The following is a 24,854-nucleotide window of genomic DNA, read 5'->3' on the forward strand; positions in this document are numbered from 1 at the left end:
AGTCGGGGAGGAATGCATGTGCATGAGACAGACGGGGAGAGATAAACAGGAGTTCTTGCTGCTTGGAGGATCACCCTCCAGCGCTCGTGCTCAAGCTTTCTCTCTTTCCCTCTCTCTCTCTCCCTCCCTCCCTCACTCCCTCACTCGCCCACTTAGTATCATTTCATCTCTCTCTTACGCTCTCTCGCACACACTTGCAGTCGGTGTGCTCTGACGGATGGGGATACACTGCGAAGGAGGAGTAAGGGGCGAGAAGAGTGTATTTCTTCTCTTCTCCGGTGTGTTCTCTCTCTTGCGCCTGGCTTCTCTCATGAGGTCTTAATTTCAGTGCCGGCTCTGAGGATGAGGAGGATCTGTTTGTGAGGAAGACGCAACAAAGGAAGAGGGAAGAAGGAGCAACAGGGTGGTAAATTCTGTGAGCAGGAGAGAACCAGAATATCTCTTCTTTTTCTCCAGGATCAAACAAGGTTAGTGAGGAAAGCTGCTTATTGTTCAAACTAACATTGCCCTCAGTTATTCATCCATATCAGTTCTTTACTTTTATTTTTGTCAAGTCCTTTCTGTTCAAATATCTCATATGCATAACCTTTCATTGTGCAAGGTTTTGATTAGTTTTCCTCAGAAAGGATATTTTTTTAAATTAAGAGCATTTTATTTCTTGAAATGTTGTTACATTTCTACAGTCTACAGGTTTGTTACAAAAGTTTCACGGTTTAATGTCTCAGAGTTGTGCAGAATAATTCTCAGGTGGAAAAATCTCCTTTTCCAAGGTCTCAGAGGCTGATCTATAGGAAAAGGCGAAGACAGCTCGCTCTCATTGCCACCCATCAGCCGTCACTTTACACAGGAGGCAATTAAGCGGGATTGGCAGCCGACACTGCTGGTAACTTAGAAACAGGCGTGTGGGAGACTCAAGGTGGCATATGATAGGATTCAGGGGGAGAGAGGAGCTGAGGAGGAAGGAAATTCCCTTTGTTCATTCACACAAAAGCCTATTCCTCCGCGGAAGTGTTGCTCCTGCTTGTGCGTCTGCAGGAACTGGCACTAGGGCAGCAGTTGTGAGCTTTTGTTATTTTGCATGGTGGTAAGCATTGTTCAAGTGTGCACTCTAAGGGGCATGTGTGTGTGTGTAGAAAATGTGTCTGTTTTCATTATATGCATGTTAAGTCTCTAATAGGCATTTGAAATATCATGATATATGGGTCTCACCTTTTAATTGCTTCAAATACACACACAGACGCACGGACGCATATATGTATATGTATGTATATATATATATATATATATATATATATATATATATATATGTATGTATGTATGTATGTATGTATGTATGTATGTATATATATATATATATATATATATATATATATATATATATATATATATATATATATATATATATATATATATATATATATATATATATATATATATATATATATATATATATATATATATGTATGTAGAATGAAGAAAAACAGAAATATAGTCCTATGCATGCAGTCTGATTGGTTTATAACACTAACAATAAACAGTTTAGCAATTTATAAAATAAAAAGTTCCTTTAGGACTATGCACTTGTTAAAGCTCTGTTAACTGAGAGTATTTGTGTGATTAAATGTCCTTGAAACCAACAATGATACCTGCTGCTCATTTATTTATCACTGAGATTTTTAGGTTAGATAAGATAAATGGAGACAACAAGGATGATGGCCTGTGAAGTTGTTTAAAAATTTGTTGTTGGGTGTAGGAGCAGTTTGAATCGAGAAAGACAGAGCCCAGAGTTTTATGCTCCTTGTAAACAGTGGAGGCATGGTAACAGGGTTATTCTAGACTGTGTGTATTTCCACATAAAAGGAGAGAAATAGCATAAACATCCAGTGTTTTGCTTTCAGTGACAGGAAAAGTGTCAGTCTACATTAGCAGAATGTGTTTATACAGAAACCTCTAAAGTGAAAAATTAGGTTTTAAAAAGGATTATTCAACTACAGGTGCAGCGTTCATGCCGTGTTTACACTGGACTTGACTTGTTCACATTATCTCCGCGTCCCCTCTATCGAAGTGATAGAACATAAGTGAGGTCAGGCCAGGCGGACTTGGGCATCAGTCATTAACTGAGGACCATTTCCTGTGTCACCTTGTCTCAGATACACACACACACACACACACACACACACACACACACACACACACACACACACACACACACACACACACACACACACTGTGCCTCACAGGGATGGTTATGGTGGGTCCTCAGGGGCTGCAGATTTTCCCAACTAAAGAGAGCCAGTGAACTGAGAGAACATTTATGTGCCCTTGCTAGGGTCCGTGCATTTACTCACACATATACCGTTTAACCTCTCTCATTTCCGGTGGCATATTATGCATAAATAGACATATGGACTTACAATGATACTCATTCTCACACCCACAGAGCAGGGATGAGTGTCGTGACCAGCTGCTTGGCAGAAGCCCTCAAGGTGAAAATTTATAGTGAGGAGCGTTTCACATTCATAACAGACGATCACGCTGGTGTTAAAACTGCAAAGTTTTCTGTTCCTGGATCTCAACCACAAAAGTCAAGAGGGCATGATTTAAATTAATTCATATTAATATTCAAAATGATACTGTACTATATATACTATCTGTTCTTCCACGATCACAGCATACCTAATCCAGTCATTTATCCAGATATAACCCAGAGAAGGCGCAAGGAGCTTATATAAAGCAGAAGTGAGCACAAGTGGTCAATCCATGTAGGGTCACGGTGTGTTTGAAGTATGTCTTCATTTTATCTCACCTTGAACAGTCGACAATTCTAGACTATAAATCAAATAATATGGCAGCTGGATAATTGCATAATAGAATGACTGAGTACACTACAACCCATATTCTGCATACCTAATTAATACATAGAAATGACCACAGTAATTAGTGTGTATGAGACATTACTTTTTCACAATTATATATATACACCTATAGTGCATGTGAAATGAGTATTAAAAAAATAGGAAATGAAATGTGCAGATTCTAACTGAACAACAGTCTCACAGAGTCTCATCATAAAATGTAAACAAACAGACCTGCTGATATTTAGAAACCTGCCATTTACCAGTGTAGACTTGTTTCTTGTTATAACAAAGATCATAAAAGCACAACATCGAGTGTTTTGTTAAGTTTAAATGTTTTAGGCGACCTGTTTAAATATCATTTCATTCTCAGAGTCTCCTACTATTGGTAAAAGCCACCAGTAACTCTGGACTGACATTCCAGGGTGCTCCTGTGACAGCTGCGTGTTGCTTTATAGCACTATGGCACACATCAATAACGACTGAGCTAGCTCACAGAGCTACAGAGAACATGATGCGACTGAGAGACCCAACAATGTGATGACAGAAGAGAAAAACGAGACAATGACTGACCGAGAGACTCAACCAGAGTAAATTTTGGGCAGCGTACCAAAAAACGAATTGACCTCCAAATCTATAGAGGAAGTCTCTGAGCTAAAAGTGACAAAGGTTCCATTGTGTTTCTCATATAAGTGTTTTTTTTTCTCAGATATAAATTAATGAAATTAAATAAAAATAGACTTTATATCAGATTTTCTTCAATAAATTCTTCCATGAGCATCAAAAGACTTCACTTTAGAGTTTAACTGCATTCAAATTTAAATCATTAAGGCTTTACATTTAACTAAAAAGAAATACCAAAGACATTTTTTTTTACCTTGTGGCGCATCTCTGGAATATGTATGAACAACTACTGATAGAGTAGTTAAAGTTATCTGAATGTATATGAGCAATGAGCCACTGTATTCTTGCCATTTGGTAAGGTTCTTTGGTAAGCCCTTCTGCACTTGGTGACAAAGCTGGTGAAGGAAAACAAAACACGAAGAGCTGCCAACACTTTTGGTCCAGAGGCTAATGCATGAAGCCATCCATTTATTGATTTCATGTTGTTTTATAGGCCCCTCAGTCAAGTAAAAAATAATGTGGCTTAGTATTAAATATGTCCTGACAGTGGCTACTTGGGTTATTCCAGGTGCATTTACATGAACCGAGAATCTTCTGATTTACACGCTGCGCTTTGTTTGCTAGTGTTGCGTAACATCTTGGCCACTTTCTTGCAGCGGCACCAGCCGCATCAGTTGTAATATATACCCTCCTTTTCAGTGGTTGATAATACTTCAGTAAAGATGGAATTGTGACACATAAAGCATACTGTAGTAAATTACTGCACAATTAGATTTAAAATTATTTTCCTCAAATTTAACACTGCTGAAGGAAAGCTCCCAGAATTGCATGAACATCAGGACCAGGCAGAAAACAGGTTTGGTACCAATTGCAAAATGGTAGTTAATCCAGGCCATAAAATGATACTGTAGTGTGACTTTTCTATAATAGTTTGTAGTAGCTCTAAGGGGGACAGTGCCACCCATACATTTTTCTGTACCATTTCCATATGTGCTGGAGCAGACTCCTGTGAAAAGATTTGTTCAAAAGATTCGTTTACCAGTACTTGATTGGAACTCTCATATCCGACTCACAGAACTGAAGCACGGTAGAAAAGTTCATATCAGGGCAGCTCATCATTCTCTGCTTCCAGCAGTGCTGCCACTTTGACAAACATACCAGACTCCATTTATAAATCCTGATATTTTAGAAGTTTTCTTTCCGAATGTTGAAGATGAACACTGATTTGAAATTACTTCATGTCTTTTTAGCTGGTCTACAGCTCGGCTTTGCTCTTGGACTTGTTGAGCCTGATTCTGACAAATGAAGACTGTGATTATCACTAGGGACTCAGGTTCACTAGACACCGGCATGTTCATTGAGCCAACTACTGAACAAACTGATCACACCTGTAAGCCTTGCCACTCCCTTGCGTTACAGGCCAGACTAAGAATTTACATTTGAATTTCAAAGGACTCAGCAAGGAGCAACTGGCATAAGACCATACCAACTGCACTCTTATTCACTTGATATCTTATTCTCAGTCCCATGGGTCTACTGGAGCGTATCCCAGCTGTCAAGGGGTCAAAGGCACGATAAACCCTGGATAGGACCAAGAAGGTTTCACACTTATTTCAAATGCTGAGAGAACAATTTTCTTAAGCATGTTATGTCATTCTTCACACAAATGATTGCTTTGTTATTGAAAACTCAGACACACTAATAGCAAAAAGAAAATCCATAAAACGTACATTTGCAAGAGAGATATCCTGTTTTGCGCAAGAAACCAGGGCAATGCATGCTCATGCCATTCAAGGCAAATTATAGGTTTTTCTACGTGTGCAAGAGATTTTGTCTGGACACCGCTGAAGGGCAGTCATTTTTAATTGGTCATTGAAAGTGCTATCACACCCACAAGGATGTCCATCTTGACTTTGATTGACAGATAAAGATGATGCTGGAAGCCCAAAACTGCAGCACCTCTTGAAAAAAAGCAGCAGCAGCAGGATATCATGAGGTTGTCAGTGCACTTATTGGCCTCCATCCTAAAACTGTCAAAGGTCTCATGGATTTGAGAGAAGAGAAATGAACTTCAAAAACAGAGTAACCTGAGAAAGTGCAAATGCTCTTCAGCTGTGGTGCAGCAGACACTCGTGCAGATGGATGGATCATTCACATATGTGGCTGCTTCTTGAGCTCATGCTGCTTAATCCTACGGCCACAGGTGATGGACGAGTCTGTGAGTAGCTCAAGAACATGTTTGATTGTTCTCTCGATATCTAACATAAATGTGTTAGCACAGGGCAAATACACCGATCAAGAATGAATGAATAAATGAATGAATGTGCCACAAAGGACACTTCAATTGTGGGTTGGTTTCAGTCAGAGCCAGTAAATTCTATTTACTCCCTTTTTCTTACCCCATTTTTTGACTTGAGCATATTATTTGCTGGAGATCATTTACATAATTCTTTTCAAACTGCAGCAGCTTACGCCGCTAGTGGCTGTTTGGGTTTTGAGGGCAGATGGATGGGTGGACGGGACACATGAACTACATACTTAGACAAGCATGTAAAACCATAGTTTTATACAGTTAATGTATTGTTAAAGCTGCAACAAAAAATCATTTTCTTAGTTGTTTAACCATGTGTTGCCAGCAGGATTTCAGTAGGGAGGGTGGGTCATCTTTTGGACACCTTGTTTTAAAATAGAAAACCTTTCATGGGATGATCTAAAATACTTTAACTTTGAACTTTGGTAGCAGGGCTGAGTGCTGTAAGGATATACAAGCTATTCTAGAAAACAATATAGTTTATAGCGAAATAGCCGAAAATTATACCTGTCAAACCACCTGTCCACCTGTTTCTCCTCTCCCCGGGTCTCACACCTTCTTTATGTACTCCCTGCTGCAACAACATGGACATTATGTACTCCTAAACTACCGAGGATGGGCTACTTGGTAAAACAACAACATTATTATTCTGTGATGATTTCAGTTTCAGTCTCAGATGAGCAGCAGAGAAAAGTAATTTTTAGAGAACAGTGCGATAGAGGGGGATACAAGGAGTAAGTTAAGCAATTTGCTGCTTATGCTGAAGCCTTTTGTGTGTTGTTCCTGAGAGCAAATAAGAGGGGGGTATAAGGGCAGGTGTATGTTTTATGAATTATCATAATTAGTTATTATCAGTTTGTTATACAATGCTGGCAGCCAAGTTCCTTATTTCTTTACTAGCAGTCTGAAACCCAAATATGTTGAGCAAACATTCATGTAAAAGCTCTATAAAGGATTTAGCTGGATGTGGCATTTACCAAGTAAGAATACCATCACTAATATCAGGATGATAAGAGCACAAGAAGATTCTTTTTTTGAGGGTCTTAACTGAATTCTGACAGAAGACTAACACTCTTTAGCTCAAATGGACTTCAGACTGTCTCCTCCAAATGGTCTTGATAAGCCTTACAACTCTCCTTCTTATCGTTCTCATAAAAGGTCTGAATTGTTATAGTTATTATTATGCTTTCGGGATGTTTTAAACAAGAGAGAATAGAAAAATTATGTAAAACACCATAAAAAAAAACAAGAATTGCAGCCTTTCTTTGACTGCACATCTGAGCAAAAACAAAGACTTTTATCTGTGAGCACTGAGATCTGTCATCTCCCACCCACCCCTCCAAAAATCATGAGAGTATAACTGATTAGTACCACCAACAGGAACAGTGGCAGTCAAATAATTACATTCTCCAACCCCAAAATAAACAGCAGCTTGCAGCTGCTCAGTGAGCACAGAAGTGTCTTGTTTTCCAATCTGCTGTGCTGAAAACGCTATATTTGTTGGGTTTATTCATTCTGTCATCATGACATCTCTTTCCGGAGGGCTCACACCAAGTTCCCCTGCTCTCTCTCTGTCTCTCTCTGTTGTAGTATTTTATACATGTTCTTTTTAGTAACATTAGTTCCACATGTCCGTTTGTGTGTCTGCAGAAAAAAGGCAGAGTTGGAAGGGGAGTTGTGAAGGTATACATACTTGTTTTTGTTTCATAGTGTCTGGATGAGTATGTGGATATCTGTAGTTAAATGGAGGAAGAGCGAGAGGGAGGCGGCGGCTGACAGAGGATTTTCTTTGATAAAGCCCTGATGTTTCCTCTGATGGCAGCCTCTCCTCCGTATCAGACTCCAGTGAGCAGAGAATCATCTAGTAAAAGCCTCTAGAGCAACACATCTCCGCTCGTCATCTGTACGCATTCACTGTCTCTCGTTAAACTCCTCTGCTGTAACCATTAGAGATTAGAAAGCCAGCCGTCCCATAATGCTGTCAGCGTTAATATCAGCTACTTACTGCACATGGTGGCGTTAAGCAACCACCCTTTGGACATCCTGTAATGCAGCTGTTCTGTACAGTTACACAAATCAAAGCAGAAACATACTGTAGCTGCACTTTCTTCTTTTTATTTGCAGCAGCCAACAAAATAGTTTTCATTATATACAAACACCATCCTCTCTGTAAGTCTTGCTGTATAGTGTTTATCAGTTTTTTTTCCTTCTCATTGAAGAGGGGGTGTTTGACATCTGAAGGGCTTTTTGTCTGTTTGTGCAGAAAGTGAAATCGGAAGGCTGAAAGAATAATCAAATGACAGACCAGCTGCCGAAACTCAGATGACAGTTCGCCCAGTGGCTCTGTTGAATATTAATGCAGTGTTTGCTCTGTGTATTTGTGTGTTTGTGTCCCCGGTCAAACCTTTGTCTTTCACTAAAGGGGAGAAAAATGACCTTGGTTCCCTCGAGCGCTCACTCAGCTGAAAAATACACGAAGGAACCGTCACAGGAGGATAAACAAATATTTGTAGAAATCAAAGATTGGGAAAATATTTCCCATTCATTTTTCATACCCACTTCAGTCTTGTTTGGGAGTGCTGGAGTCTTTCCCAGCTGTCCCCGAAGGCAGGAAACACTCTGGACACGTCTCTGGTCCGTCACAGGGCCATGCTGAAACAAACAACCATGTGCACTCACTTTAAAACCACCAATCAAACTGAAACGCATGTTTTTGCGCTTTGGAGGGGAACCCGGAGTACCCAGAGAAAACTCATGCAGGCACAGGGAGAACACACAAACTGCTTGTGTGTTCTCCCTGCACCAGCCAGAATTTGAACTGGAAACTTTCTATCTGCAAGGCAACAGCTCTCGAGAAAACATTTCTTTGAGTTAAAAATAGTGTGCAAATTACAGTAGTATCTAAACTTGTTCTTTCCAGCATGCAAATGAAAAGCTCCAAATTATCTGTCTCTGTCAGATATTTTACAGTTCTTTCAAACGTCAACAAATGAAAAAGGTAATTTCTTGTACTGACTTTCAAGACAGTATCCCTTAATCCTCATATTGTTGACATTCATCCACCCATTACACGCCCCTGTTCTTTCCTGTTCAGGTTCAAATGGCTTTTCTGGAGCCCATCCCATCTGTCTTCACGTGAAATGAGGGGTACAACCTGGACAGGATGTCCATTCATTACATTATTATTGACATATTGATCTTGAAATCTTCATGGCTTGTTTCACATGTATTTATTATTTGGGGTTTGACAAGTAATGCTGTCCGGCAGCTTCTCCATCTCTGCCTCATCACAGCACTGATCAATGTTATTATGTGATGAGTGATAAAGTGATGATTAGCTTTTGTTTCCTATCTTAGTTGTCCAAATATGAATCTTTGTTGTCTCTTCTTTTAGACTTTGACTCAGATGTAAACATCTAGCTTATGAGGTTGTGTACAAAACCTTGTCTGTTTACTTCCACAAGCGGTATGGGGATTTAAAATCAGCATATGCCAAATGCAGGGGCTTTCAACTTGCTCCATAAATGGCAAGATAACAGATGACAGAGGCTTGGTCTCTTTAGAGACGGCATATGCTGTCACATAAAAGCACATTTCCTCGTCCCAATCAATGAAATGTGCTTTAACATTCTTTTGTCTTGAACTAGTTTTATCAAGCAGAAGGGTTTCATGTTCCATGTGGTTCAAACATCAGATCTGTGTGATACTGAGCAGTGAACAGATTCTATCAGGAGAATATTAAAGTTTTTTGTTTCTTACCTTCACAGATACACAGCTTTTGATTTCATCTCTGTATGACTCTTGCAGCTCCATCAGGGATACGGGTTTTCAATTCTTGTGATAATTCACATTTGCCTGATGGTAAAATCACAACAACAATCTTTCAAAAGGAGAATCAGAGCAGCCTTTGTATAAAAAATATAAATTTGACAGATTGAGCAAAAAATGCAGGTATACGAAATGAATTTCTGAGAGTGTAAAGCAGCTACGAGTGACTGACAGCTGTGATGCACTGGGACTGAATGAAGGGTTGAATGCTGATGTCAGATGCTGGCTGACTGTTCATTACAGAGCTGGAAGTGCAGAGGAGTGTCTGTCACTTTTGCTCAGCCTTGCAATAAGGAGAAAAAGCTTTTATCACCAGATATAAGGAACATGTTGCAGGAACCGTGTTAATGCATGCACTGGAATTTGACACATTTTCTGTTGCCGTGACTAACAAAGAAAGCAAAGGATAGCACCGTTTATTATGACACCATTTTTAAAAATTTATTTTAGAACTACTTAGGAATCTTTTACATCTCTTAAATATGTTTTTACATCTTGGGGTTGTGCAGTATTGAACTGTTATTTAGTTGTTGAAATTATAATCTTTCCAACTTTGTATTTTTTCATGTCACAATGGTTTACAGAAATCATAGAATGACAATTTACGTCATCTGTTCTTTCCTGTAAGAGGTAAATATTCTTTGTGGAAGCAGAGAACATTGGGTGCAACACAAGCCCATAGTATGATTAACCCTCCCCCATGCTTAACAACCGCAGAGGTCTTTTTTTGAAATTCTTTTTTCTTTCAAACCTCTGTTTGTTCATCGGTGCCGAAATGTCAATGTTTTCTCAGTTCCCTGTGACTTATTTCTAAAATCCATCCTGTCTGTTGAAATATGAAATATATTTGGGGGTGAGAATATGTAAAGAAGTCTTCCATGAAGACCATCGTGTCATTGCTCAGTGGAGCAGAGCAGCGCCACTCAAAGTGTTTTAAATCCTCCTGAAGGTTATATACAGTTGAATGAAGTTTGACGGTTGTTCACATTCAGTGGCATTAGGTTTTCTGGATTCATTTCCTGTACAATTAGGGCTTCAAAAAATTAAATTTAAAGAAAATCTGCCTTTTGGAGCCCACACCCTAACTTCATAGGGGAGCTGGGAAGTGACTTCAAGAAAGCTGTTCTCACCAGACATCATATGTTTGAGTTGAAGGAGAAATTTACAAAAACGCAGCCTGAATTTTTTGTGTAGGTCTGACTCAGAGCCCCTGAAAGTGCATGCTTGTAGTCATTTCTCCCAAATGGGACCACCTACTTACTCTACACTAGTTTGGTTGCCTTAAAATTATGTATGAAGGCAATTCTTAATTAAACACTTTTTTGAACTCAGTGGTCATTTTTAATTATCACTTTACAAATCTAAATGATTGTATTCCTTCAAACAGATGATGTTATTAAAAAAAAGGCAGCTAAAGGGTGGCATAGTGGGTAGAGTCAGTTCCTCTCCAACTAGTCACTGGATCAATTCCCAGCCTCGTCAAGCACCAGAGGGTCCCTGCAGACACTGAACCCCTCATTACCCACATTGCTAGTGCTGGTCTCAAGCCCGGATAAATTGGGAGGCTGGTTTCAGGAAAACTATCCAATGTAAAAACAATAATTTGCAGTGCCGACTTCTACAAAGGGGGGAAAAATGGAAAGGAACAGAAAATCATGACTATCAATCTGAAACTAGTCAATTAATCTGCCCATTCCGAGGATGTGTTGTTGTTACTCGTCAAACGATACACTCGCTTTGCTTTGTCTTTTAGTTGATGCTGGACCTTATTATACTGCAGCGGCTTGCATTTACTTTACATACTCACATTTCCAGAGATAATATGCTTCAATTCATGAGTCGTTTTGCACTCAGAGGTTTCAAATGATTCACCATAATAATACGGTCAACAATAATTTATCTCTCTTACTGTACATTATAATGGCTGACAATTTAAAAGACATAATAATGACATCCACATGTTATCAGTGAATAACAGCAGTAACTCAGGTAAGCTATTGCTGATGTTAAAAAATTGCAAGGGGTCAAATCAGCTCAAGAGAATACATTTGTGGAGCTTTTAAATTATAGTTTAAGAGCCATGAGTTAAACTCACTAGCATTCAGGGAGCATTCCAGGACATAATAGGAAGTTATTATTCACATAGGATCAGCCAAACTGAGGTGTGTTCATTTGCCGTGGGTCAAAGTCAGGACAGCCTCATTAGAGAGGTGCAATGCACTGTGATGGCCAGTCAGCGCACGCTTCCAGGAATTATCGTTGGAATGGCCCGCAAACTGTTTCTTAGATTTTAGGATTTTTCTAACAGGGTGTGTAAGCAGGCTGCCAAATCGTCATTAGCATTTGGATAAAGAGCACTCTGGAGTATTGTTCTTTCTCATCTGAGGTACTCTTTGCTGCATGATAAGCGGTTGTCTGTGACCGCTGCCCCTGCTGACTGAGAGAACTTGATGTGCTCAAAAGCTCTCTCCATCTATCACGGTTATTTAAGGACTGAGGCACATAGGGATTGTTTTGGAGTGTTAAGAAAGACTTGCTCACAAGGGTTATTGGAGGCTAAACCCCCTCTCCGTGTACTATACATTTGGATCCAGCTCACTTGTAAAAGTATCTGGGGAGTACTTTTTGTAGCTTTTTTATTTGCAAGCAGCTGGGGTTAACAGGCATCATAACTCTTGTCTTAAAAGTATGGTATTTTAAATAACCTACTTTTCCTAAAGGATTGCAGGGCAGAATTGTGTCAAATCCTAATATTTCAACTTTTGATCATACTCTCTAGCCACAGGGTGAAAATTAAAATCTCTTTTCATTTTGTTTTACCGAATGCTTGAGTCATTCAGTGCCTGTTTCTACTCAACAATATTTGTGTGAAGGCTTTCACGCTCTAAATATTTTTTAGGGATTTTCCTTCTATCTCATAGATTTATATAAGATATTCCACATTTATGAAGTAACAAATGAACATTCATCATTTCTTTTGCAATCTTTTGGTAAGAAGGATAAAATGAGAGAGCGAGTCCAAAGAGCTTGCTTGTGTGCTGTCTTTCAACCACACTGCCTCCAGAATTAATTTTGCCCCTAGGGATCCCTTTGTATAAAATTCAATTTCAGAAACACAAAGACTGGGATTTTTTGTTGAACACATTTTTTTATGACCAACGCGTAACCATACACCAAACCCAAAATACACTTTAAATATGTGTCCTTGAGAATTCGGCACCAGTGGATCACAGACAGTTATACATTTTTTCTTTCAAAGTGCCAAACCTTAGTTAAGTCTGAAGTGTTTGCTTTGCTGCTTTATCTAAACAAAGCACATACATATAAAAGCAAAGGTGATCAAAGCAGTGTGTTTCAGTACTTATGTCATGCATCACTCTCTTGTGTCTTTTTTTAGAATTCCCACCGGAGTATTTGGGTAGAAACTAATTTTAAATCCAGGGTCAGCTGATGATGACAGGGAACATTTCCAAAAGAAGGCAAATGAGCCCAGAGTGGGGTGTTAAAGCAAGTTCAAACAAACAATGTCGGCTTGTGAAATACTGCCGTGTCTGTCTGCATTACAGACACCAGAGTCCCACACGACTTGTCTACCAAACCCCAAAGCCAAGATAAGTCCAGTTCTTCACGTGACTCAGTCCAACTACCATAGAAAACTGGATATGGGATCCAAGGCCTCGACGTGTTGACAGATGAGGCCTTTGCTGCCTGCCGGCAGCTCGGAGCCCATAAAGCTTAAAGTGTTGTGAGCTGCTGCAGAACAAATCCTGGAGGGATTTCTGTGGCTTTAGAAGTGACTGAACAACTACAGTTTCTTTGTCTGTGTGACACTTGTCAGAATTCCAAATAATCATTGTATTTATATAAATAACCAATTACCTTTCTAACTCAAAAATCAGTTGATTAACCATTGGATGCTTCTTGCATGAAATGGCCGTGACAGTTTTTCACATGCCCTACCAGCATCTGTTAAGACGATCATTTAAATATGATTTTGTACATTTAACTGGGGAATTCTTTCATCTTTTACTGTCACTAAGGCTCAGGATTTGTCAAGATGAAAAAGAAAATCCCAGCATTCAGTTCGCATTGGTTTCAACGTGACAAAAGCGGCAAACCATAACTTTTTGACATTTTTTGCTTTGTAGTTAAGGTCTCTGTTCATTGTAACACATTGTGCTGCTCATTTCACTGTCAGCTAATAAGTTAATCAAATAGTTTCAGTGCAAAACAAAGCATCACTGGACCAGTCATGCTGCTTCAAATGAAAACAAGACCTTTGCAGATCAGCATCATATCAGATGAGGTTCTAGGAAATCGCATCCCCCAGCTGACTTTGAGACCTTGATTGTGTAAAGAATTCATGTTATTAGACTCCAGTAGCTGTCTCATTAGCTGCCTTTGCTCATCTGGATGCATATATTTATTGCCATACAAATGATGAAAGACCTGGCCCCCGTACAAGCTGGAGTATTATATAAAGGTTTGGTTTCTTTTAATGGCCATTGTCAGTGTTTCTGTTTGTGGATCAAACTCAAGAAAACACACTTAGTTGTCACACAGCCAACCTGAAAAAAATACTTGAACAGTGTAGTGAATTAAAATGGGCAAGGCATTATTCTGGGTACATATGTTTTGTCATCTATTTATCCTTCCACTCATTTCTCATGCTCTCTTTATCCCGCTTAGAGCTGTGGGTAGAGAATATCCCAACTGTCGCCAAGTGAAAGTTGAGGTACACTCTGGACCCATCACAGGGCCAAAAATGAAACAAACAGCCGTGCACATTTATATCCAGACCTGTCATCAGTTTTTAGAACCTGACGTATTTAATTTTGGACTCCAGGAGGAAGGTGAAGTATCTGGACGAAATCCACAAAAGTTAATACTAAAACTGTGAATGTTCTTGATGACCAGTACCCACCACACCAGCCTTTTCATCCAGACTGATAATTAGTGAAGGATGGAGCACAAGGCAGATGTACTAGAAGTGTTTCCAGCATCATGACAGCTGTCAGCAGGTAGTGACAAAGCATGCTCACAGCAGATGTTACTTTGAATGCACTTCTTCTTTTTGTTGTGTTAAGCTGATAAACCAGTGCCAAGTTGAACGTAGATATGGACCACCCATGCAGCATGTAGCGGCGCTGCATAATATCATTATCTTGCCTGCCCACTATATTGCCAAACTGAGAAAGCTCTGCCCAACAAGCTCTATGGCAACCCTGCTTTGGTTTTTTCCGTTGCTGTTTTCCTTTCCTTTTTTTTTTAATGTGTTAATTTCCTTTGCAGTACATTGTGGCTGCTAATTACAAGGTGCTACTTTCAACCCCATGTCTACCGTGACGTAGACGTCTCCCGGGCGACATCGGTTCACTTGACCAAACATGTTGTTGCTGCTGCCTTTGGGATTTCTTTAGAACATTTGATCCAGAAGATTTATTTAGCATCATATAAACCAAAGAAGAACTTCAGATTTATGCTGAGTTCTGCTGCTGTGCGGTCACTGTGATACAGCGCAAATGCACGAGTAGTTATTACCCTGGCTGTGTTTCATCCATTTGTTATAGAGAGGCGCCAGATTAAAAACACTAGACTGACATTTATAGTCAGTGGTACAAGATGTACCTGACTGATTCATTTAACTAAAACCTCGTATTACTTGAGCTGACTGCCTACAGGTTTTATTTTGATTCATGCAAACCTTGAACATTTATCATGAGATACAGCATACAGTATATAGATAATTGAGATTCATAGTAACTGAAGTTGACTACCTATAAGCAATGCTTTTCCTGTTCATAGGTATTATCGATTATAGATTATTATAAAGTCATGTGATCTATTGGCCTTGAACATACTGCCTGAACTGTAATGAAATTAGATCACCCTTTTAGTCATTAGGCGTTTTTAGATTAGATCCCGCTAGCATCCCTGGATGATGAACGCATGTGTTTAATAGGATTTACAATGAACTTGTATTATATATGTTTTAGCAAATTAAAAAATAATAATGCTTTAATACAAGGTTTGCTAAACATTCAACAACCTTCTTTTAGAATTTGTGTTTCTATCCAAATTCATCAGTAAATATGTCAGTTTCAGAGCATTTTCATTCACAGCTGTTTGGTCAGTAAAGGCAGGGTAAACAATTGTCTCGATGATGTCATGTCTGTTGATGCTTGAAATCATTGTAAAGCTTTACTCCTTCTGCCACTTTTGATATACACTAAGATGAATCCTACCCCTGTTGGTATTTCGCTGGAGCAATATTTGCTATTGTTTGGGGGACAGGGTGCCCCCTCTCTGTTTGCTTCTAGTTTTTATTAATCGCAAATTGTTGCGTTTCAAAGTTGATCGGCCCTCAGGGCCCCCCTGGTATGCCAGTAGACAAGTGGCACCTCTGATTGTGGTAGCAGTGTCTAAGCCTTTATTTTTTCAATCATTCAACAACCCCTGCCCCTATAAATATATATCATGTTACTATAGTACTGCACAACACTGTTAAATAGTGAAATGTTGTTGAGATATTTTGAAGCTCTTTCATATTCAATGCACAATTATTAATGCCACTCTTGATAAATTACGTCTGCCATGGAAAATCTTGCGATTGCAGCCTTTAATGTCCCAGCACAGGGCTCATTGGATTGGAGTAAAGCTCTACTGCCATCAAATCAACATGAAACCCAATTTATTGTGATGACTGTCAAAACAGGTATCATTGCAGTTGATCAGTTGATCAGTACCTGGATCTAAGTGCATCCGCAGCCACACGTTCAGTTACCGATGCTGTGTCATTTTCCTGTGCAAAGGGGGAACCTCATTTGTAAAGGTACTTAACTACGGATGCTCTCGAGCTCACGACTTTTAAAGTGATTGATAATGCACATTAACATGGATTAAGGGCAGCGCAGCAACAGGAAATGTATTTGTGTGCTCTGAGGAAAATCTAATAACGAGGCTCAGAGGGTGCATAAATATCAAGTTTACTATCTTCCACAAGAGAAAGAATGTGAAGACTCCAAGTGGCTGGCCTGAATGTTTGCTATAAAAATATTTTTTTGCTGCATAAAGAAGCTCGAGTTCATGCTTTTACAAACTTGAAACTCCCTGGATAACAAATATTTTAGACAGCATGTATTCAAGCCCTAATAAAAATACAGTAAAACTTCATGTTCATGATACATGCACAGTTTTTCACTGTGTCTAATCTCCAAATAGTCTAAAAAAGGGGTTCTCAACTCCGGTCCTCGGGCCCGGAGTTGATTGATACAAGGAACTGTGTCATCAACAGAGATGTACAGACCTTGATGACAAGCTAATGAGGACCATTAATTAGAATCAGGCGTGTTGATGCAAGGCAACATCTAAAAGATGCAGGGCAGGGGGTCCCGAGGACCGGAGTGGAGAACCCCTGGTAAAATATTCAATGGTACTTTCCCTCATCAAACCTGTGACAGATTTGGGTCTCCTGCTAAGTTATGATGAAAAGGGTGCTGTTGATTTAACAGTGGTTGCTGCAGCAGTGGGTCACTTCAGTGTCCCTTCTTCTCCCTGGCAATGTAGACAAATAAATGAGCTCTATGCTTTTTGTGACCTCAAGAATCTATATTTATTTACACAATTCCGCTCACAGCACGTTTTACATTTTCTGAGAGAGGATACGTCAGTGCTGTCATGGTCTTTATATATATTACAGTTTGATTTGAGACATAAAGATCAAGTAGAAAGAGCCTCCATTTGTGTTGTATGTCTGTTCAGCTGGGCTCTATGTTCTATTTTTGGTCCCAGGGAGCTTTGCACTGTGTACAATGCGGCGTGCCTGTCTGCATGCACTTCTGTGTATTTACAGTACATATTCTGTTTCACTTCCATCAGGCTCATTACACAAACCTGCAAACATTCACTTCTTTAATGCAAACAAGCACTTCAACGTGAACCTTGCCCTTTCATAGCCTGTATGGGACAGAGAACAGTGTCACAATATCAACGAGAAAATGAAAGGAAACAGAGCGTTGCACGATAAACAGTTGGTTTGTAAGGGGATTTGAACAAATGGGAATCCCCTGCTGCACTTCACATATTGTCATTCTCCACTACACTAAAGCTCCACCAAAAATAAAGGGAGGAAAAAAATATATAAAATGCCACTAACAAGTCTCTTGGGACTTCAGCTGCCTGGCTTCTTCAAGAGGGAACAACTTTTCTGTTTAAAAATGTGTAAAAAGACTTCTTGAGATACAGCCTGTTGTGCTCCACAACAATACGTATATAGGTCCTGTAGAATAGGATTAGTTTGGTCATGTGCAACCATGAGTCCATGATGTGTCCAGAAGTAACCAGAAGGAGCTGAAGCAAACATAACCACAGGCAGAGATTGGGATTCCCCAAGGTACTTTAGTCCTGTTTTTTTCTTTCTTTTTCCATCCACTGAGATTCAAGTAAAGTGGGTACAATGTTTTTGTTTTTCTGTGAAATTTTCTTTTATTTTGTGTACTTAAATGCTTATAGTATCTTTTACAGTATCTTTTACAGTATATTTTATAAATAACAAGGAAAAGGTTGTGTCTTAACAAGAATGAAGACTGAGGCTGAGCAGGGGTGGCTCTCTTAGTTTACATAAAAATAATACATGCCCACGAAATCTAATTTTATAACTGTTAAAAAGAAAATCACTGCACATAATGTAACATCATGTACAGTAAGAATTCCAGCCAATAGCTATAGAGCAATGCATTTTTTTTCGTCAGCCTCAATACAAATCCGAAAGAAGATATTGCTTCACATTTATTCATTGAGTTTGGTTTTTCATTAAAATACTTACAGTTGAGGATACTGCAAGCAATTTGAGCAAAGAATGAATGCAGAGATCCAGTTGAATAGTCTTTTATGTTCAGGAAGGTTTCAAACTGAGTGAAATAACCTTCAAGTATGTAGGTGGCAGACATAATGAGAGCTGGTCAAATTTTTGAGACGTTACAGGAAAGGTGCTTGAAAGAAACCCTTGTCATCTTCCTTAGCAATAAATATGTTCACACAATTGTAATAGCTGCGATTCTTGTAAATCAATAAAAACAGGAAAATGGCTGTTTTGTGGCAAGATTATATTCAACATTTTCTCTTTTTTTTCTATTAAACAAATAAAAATGACAAACCATGAAGTACAAACCAACATTTTAAGTTCATATTTGATATTATAAGCCATCACAATATTATTTCTTATAGTCTTCCAATAACAAAATGATTAGAAATGATTATATATTCTTTTAACTTCTATGCTTCATCAGAGCCGAATGTCAGTATAATCAGATTCTCTAGCAAGATGCTCATCTTTTATTGAGTCAGAGGGTCCTTCCTTTATTGGCGCCAGCTAATGCTGTAATGTGCAACATATCGACATCTTGGACATCAATTGTTGTCTACCGGTTACCTGATCAAAAGCATTGTAATACATCCCAACACAAAACCACATCTCCTTGGCATAGCATTCATTACCTTGAGTTTGTCACTGAAAGCTTGTCTGTGTATTCCCACTTTTGAATCACTGAATGAAAAACATTTAGTGCAGTTATTCTTTAATCCAGTGGTCTTCAACCCTGGTCCTCGTGACCCTCTGTCCTGCATGTTTTACCTGATTCTATTTAATGGTCGTCATCAGCTTGAGATCTAGGTCTGCACAAGTCTGTTAATGACACATTGGTATCAGGGTGCGCTGAAACATCTAAAACAGGGGTCTTCAACCCTGGTCCTCGAGCCCCCCCTGTCCTGCATGTTTTAGATGTTTCCCTGCACCAACACACCTGATTCTAATTAATGGTCCTCATTAGCTTGTCACCGAGGTCTGCACAACTCTGTTGATAACACAGCTCCTTGTATCACTGTGCGTTGAAAGCAGGGTAGCATCTAAAACAGACAGGGCAGGGGGTCCCGAGGACTGGAATTGGAAACCTCTGCTATATAGTCATTTAGGTGCTCAATGCCACTTTATATCGCAATGCCGTTGGATAGTCAAACCTTGGATTTGGATCAGATACTGCCCCACATGGAGAAATTCAAGTATCTTAGGACCTTGTTCACAATTGAGGGAAGAATGGAGTAGGAGATTGACAGGCAGATTGCGCGGCCTGCATTGGCCTGTCGTGGTGAAGAAGGCAAAACTCTCAATTGGCCATTTGTTCTACGTTCCTTCCCTCACCATTTGTAACAACTTGTGAGTAGTGAACAACAGAACGAGTTTGTGGATACGAGTGGCGGAAATGAGTTTCCTAATTTCTTCCGCTTAGCCTAGGAATGCCTTGGGATACCCCCAGATGAGCTGGAGGAAAGGGAAGTCTGGGCTTCTCCACTTAGCCCACTGCTCCCACGACCCGACCTTAGTTACACAGAAGCAGATGGATGGACCCCATCTGACCACATAGAGACGGCAGGTCACAACAAAGTTCATGAACCAACCCCTGGTGTAAAACACAATGAAGTGCATCTCTAGTGGGACAAAGTGGTATTACAAGACATAGCTGCCCCTGCCCGCTCATTAACAAAGTATTGTTAGTGGAATTTATTTCTGTGAACACATGATCTTTATATTCCCTCATGTGCCCAGAAGTAGTATTGGTACAGACAACTTTAATGTCTGATTATAAGTTATTTAAAGGTATAATCTGTAATCGTATTCAAAAACATTTATTTACCTCTTTACCTCTATAATCCTGTAAAAACTCTGACCAATCAGTTTTTTGCCAACCGAATGGCACGTATTGGTCAGAGGACCAGAGGATTGGCAGGGGGGAAAGAACCAATCAGATGCCTTCATTTTAAGTCCTGCCCACGCCCCCCTCTGTCCCATGCGCACACTCGTCACGTCGATTGTAACGGCTCGCCCTGCTAAAAAGGCTAAAAAAAGAAAGCCAAAGTGCGATTCTGCGTTGCAGGTTGTGGGTCTGCCACGGACCGTGGGGTCCGGGGGGATGGAGGCGTCTCCATCCCGGCGAGGGCGGAGAGCGCCGCCGCCGGTGAGGGTGGCGGTGCGCTGCGGTGCTTTGCAGGCTCTGGAGCCACGGCTACGCCGTAGGGTACGCGGCGACGCGCACCATTCTGCGTTGGTGTAACGCAGAACCATAAATCAGCCTGCAGTGTGTGCTCTGTGTGCTGTTCTGAACTCTTCTCTGTTGTGCTCATTTTGCTGGGACGTCGGGTCCCTCTGCCGAGACACAAATTTTGCGGTATGCGTTCATTGTAAAAATGATGCGCAGTGCCCACCCAATCAGAAACGGTACAGATATTCTGTGATATCTTTTTATATTTATAAAAAAATAAAATTATAAAAAAATAAATAATCCCCATAACTTTGATTGGGTGGGCAGGACGCACGTTTGGGTGGGCACAGCCCACCCCTGCCCCCCCCCCTGCCCCTGAAAATGTGCTGTCCAAAATGTCCTGGAAAACTCGACTCCTGCAAATGCGCGTTCCCCAAAGTTTGTGGGGGCGTGGCTTTGGACGGAGCGCTGATGGGAGGGGGAGGAGGGGTCGGGGCTTAGAGGAGGTGCCACTTTCAAATCTTGCTAGCTCTCCAACATTACAGACTATACCTTTAACCACCTCTGTCTACACACATTTATCACCATAATTTAACTTCTTGAAACTGTTCACATTCATTACGCACAATTCCTACCATTAAAACGAAACAAAACAAAAAACAGTCTTTACAATTACAATATTTTACTTCACAGCATAAGCACAGAAAATATTCAGTTAATATTGGTGTGTTACTCCTGATAATGCATATTGGGCTTAAGTTTGTATGATCCTGTAATGTTTTCTAATTCAAAGGTTATGATCTCCCAACTATTACTTCCCCGAACTGACAAGCAGTTGTGCTGCTTAAATCGATGGCCATGATGTTCAAAAGAGTGGTTAGTGTTTCTCCATCCCTTAGCTTTCATCATTTATCAACATTCATTACCCCTGCGTTAGCAGCAAGCAGACACAGCTTTTTAAATGATAAATTATCAGAACTATTTTCAGTATCAAGTCATTCAAAGATTGTTTTCTCAAATAATTCTGAAGTTAAAAAAGAGAGGGGAAAATCCACACATTATGCCAAAAACAAACAAAAGAAACAACAGAAAAGACAACTTAAATATGAATACAATACACTTTTATATATCATGTCAGAACATGGGGTAAAAGGAGTAGAATCTTATATTTGTAACCTTGAAAGGACTAAATATTGGCATACTGTAAATCATAGTAGCTGCAGCGCTTTCTTTTTTATTTTTGGCAGCTCAGTTTTCAAATAGAGTAAGAGCAAAAATCTGGAACTGATTTATCAGTCAGGACAAACACTTCCCTGACCCCACCTCCCAGAAGCATCTTTATTCATTTGTTTGACTTAAAATGATTCTGTTTCTTTTTTACCATAATGACCACATCACCATTTAAATGAGGCAGTCGGTCTATACTGTATATGTATTAAATATGTTTTTTATTACCAGGCCAACAATACACTTCTTGTACATTTTTGAAAACTGGTACTGCACTTTGGGATCAAAAAGAACAGCCCAACAAAGGCCTGTGTGTTCCGATCATGTGTTCGATGTCACACAAAGATCTTTCCACTTAGATATTAATGTCATATGTTTTGGGAATAAAAGATTCAGTAGAATGGGAGTGTTGTTTCTGCCCTCAGAGAACCAGGTTAACAATGTAACCATCCGTGTCATATCTATCTCCGTCAAATATTTCATGTGCTTAGGGGATCATCTCTGAACTTATGAAATATGTAACAAACTGGAGAAGCAGTCTTTTGGCTCAGAGGTTATTTTGTAACCATACGTTTGCATTAAAGATAGAAAACCTCACACTTTCCCTGCAGATGATTATCTCTCTGCGTCACACTCAGCTATGGTAGCTTGTAAATTGTTCAAGATGGTGATGGAACATTAAACTGAATGCAACTCTCAATTTCATTACTTTTTATCACATAGAAAAACAACATTGATGGGCATCTGCTCTCTTGTTTCAGCTCATCATGAGAACTTTCTTCTTTGCTTTTATCTGCCACTGACTTCTCAATAATTCAGAAGACAAGTTGTGCTGTACTTTCCAGCAGCTTGTGCTGAAAGGATGTTAAAACTTCTCTTCATATACAATACACACAGCAAAAGCCTTGAAATATTTATGTGCCATTTACTAAGTTAGGTTTCGATACGGTTAAGAATTTATCTCATAGATAGGGGTTTCAGAGGCAAATGTGTCCCCTGTTCCAGCTCATGTGTTACACTGTACGCTGACGCCAACAAACCCAAGGTGTTTTAGCGTAAGCTTTGTGAACCCATTGCCAGGTGCAAATGGCTCATTCTAATTCACAGAGTTTATAATCCATCAATATACAGTGGACAACAGCTTTACAAATTAAGGCTGGAACTGTGTGTGCAGTTTCTTCTGTTACCATTAAAGGAATAAATTTCCCCTGGAACAGAAACAAGTGTGTCTAAGCAAATGGTGCTGCCACCCCATTAATCTCACTTATCAGCAGTGGAAGGGTGACAGTGACTGAGCTTCGAATGGTAACTTACAATGATACTGTGGAGGAAGAATTCACAAACTCCAACAATGCATCATTTATAAGCCGAATGCTCTTTGGTCTTTAGAAACTTTAAAGTCAAACTCTAGACTGTGCTGAAGGAGCCAAGTCTGTGTTAATTAATAAATGTCAGATTTGAAAAAAAAATAAGCCTTACTTTTGCAAAAAATAAAAAAAAGCAATACTTTTGATGCACAAATATAATTTTCTTTGGGTTAAGCTTCATCATTCACAGAACTAGACACGGCTGTTTTTGACTCTGCTGCACACTGAAACATACTACACATTTTATGCACAAAATCAAAAATATACACCCATTGACAGCCTTTTTCCTTCTTTTAACATTTCGCTTTGTCATAGTAAAGGGAGCGGCTGTAGCTCAGGAGGATAAGCAGTTGCCTGCCAATCTGAAAGATTCTGGTTTGATTTCTGGGCTTGTGTACATACTGTATGTTGAACAAGTCCATGTGTTGATGCGTTCATCTGTGTGTGTCCTTGTGTGTATGATAGAAAAGGCACTGCCTATGCTTGATGGAAAAGAAATCTCTGTAGACCTCTAAGGATGGAGAGAGGGCTTTTTGAATGTATGGCCGAATGTGGCTTTTAGTGTAAAGTGCTTTGAGTGGTCAACGAGACGGGAAAAGTGCTTTATAAATACAGTCCATTAACCATGATCTACTGTATCTGTACAGCAAAATGTGCTCAATTAGAAAAAGGGCAAGTAATTGTTACTCTTTTTTTTATTGATAACTGGTATTAACATCAAGGCAAATATTCTTGGAGTAGATTTTTACATTTTTAAACATCATGGAAAAATGAAAATTAGCGTAACTATATTGACTATCAGTTATAAAGAAAAATTGATGCAGCCTTAAGCAAATGATTATCGTTGCACTGATTTATAATTGAAAGCTTAATTCTCTACATGCTGATTTATGTGCTGGGCTCGAGTTGGATTTTATTTAAATGCTAAATTATAATGTTCTTCCCAAGAAACCTCCTGAAATTCCTCTGCTGGAGGTTAAGTGTGCTGTAAATTGGGATCTGGTAATCTTTCCAGAGCAGTGGCTCAGGTGGTAGAGCAGGTCGTCCAATGATTGAAGGATTGGCAGTTTGAATGCTGCGCCCCCCATATGTCGTTGTGACTTTGGACAAGACAATTCAGCCTCCTTGCGTCCAGTGAGGCCATCGCTGGTGTGTGAATATGAATATTCCAGTGGCGTGGATTGGCTACCACATTTCCACCAGTCTGCCGCTGGGCAGCTGTGGCTGCACATGTACTTTACCATCACCAAGCCAATGAGGAGTAAATGAATAATGGACCATTGTTAGTGCTTTGAGTGTCCTAGAAAAGCGTAATATATATCTAAGCCATTACTATTATTCCCATTCACAGCTATTTCCACAGTTACATACTGTAGCGTCCTGAAGCAGTCGCAAAGGGACAGGGCCAGGCTTTACTCTATGTCTCATACCAGAGCCACTGTTTACTCCACAAGTGTCACTGCAAAACCAGCAACAGTCATTCATCACCCTTCCTATTCCACTGCATGGCATTATGGATGTCTTGTGTTGGCACTTTTGTAGTTGTTGCTCTGCCTACGTCACATGCTTTATTTCTGTGATTGGTTGTATACCTGCCCAATGGTGTCCA

General features: G+C 39.7%; 1 protein-coding gene across 2 annotated transcripts in view; it reads left to right on the forward strand.

The window, feature by feature from the left end:
* The first annotated feature begins 214 nt into the window (after positions 1-214).
* shisal1b (shisa like 1b) overlaps positions 215-24,854 on the forward strand; it is a 51,992-nt gene continuing 27,352 nt past the window's right edge. For both annotated transcript variants that reach the window (XM_061721089.1, XM_061721090.1), the window contains exon 1: positions 215-467. The gene's annotated coding sequence lies outside the window, so the exon portion shown is untranslated. The remainder of the gene's footprint in view (positions 468-24,854) is intronic.

This window comes from Cololabis saira, chromosome 5 (genome assembly GCF_033807715.1).
Source record: "Cololabis saira isolate AMF1-May2022 chromosome 5, fColSai1.1, whole genome shotgun sequence".
Lineage (NCBI taxonomy): Eukaryota > Metazoa > Chordata > Actinopteri > Beloniformes > Belonidae > Cololabis > Cololabis saira.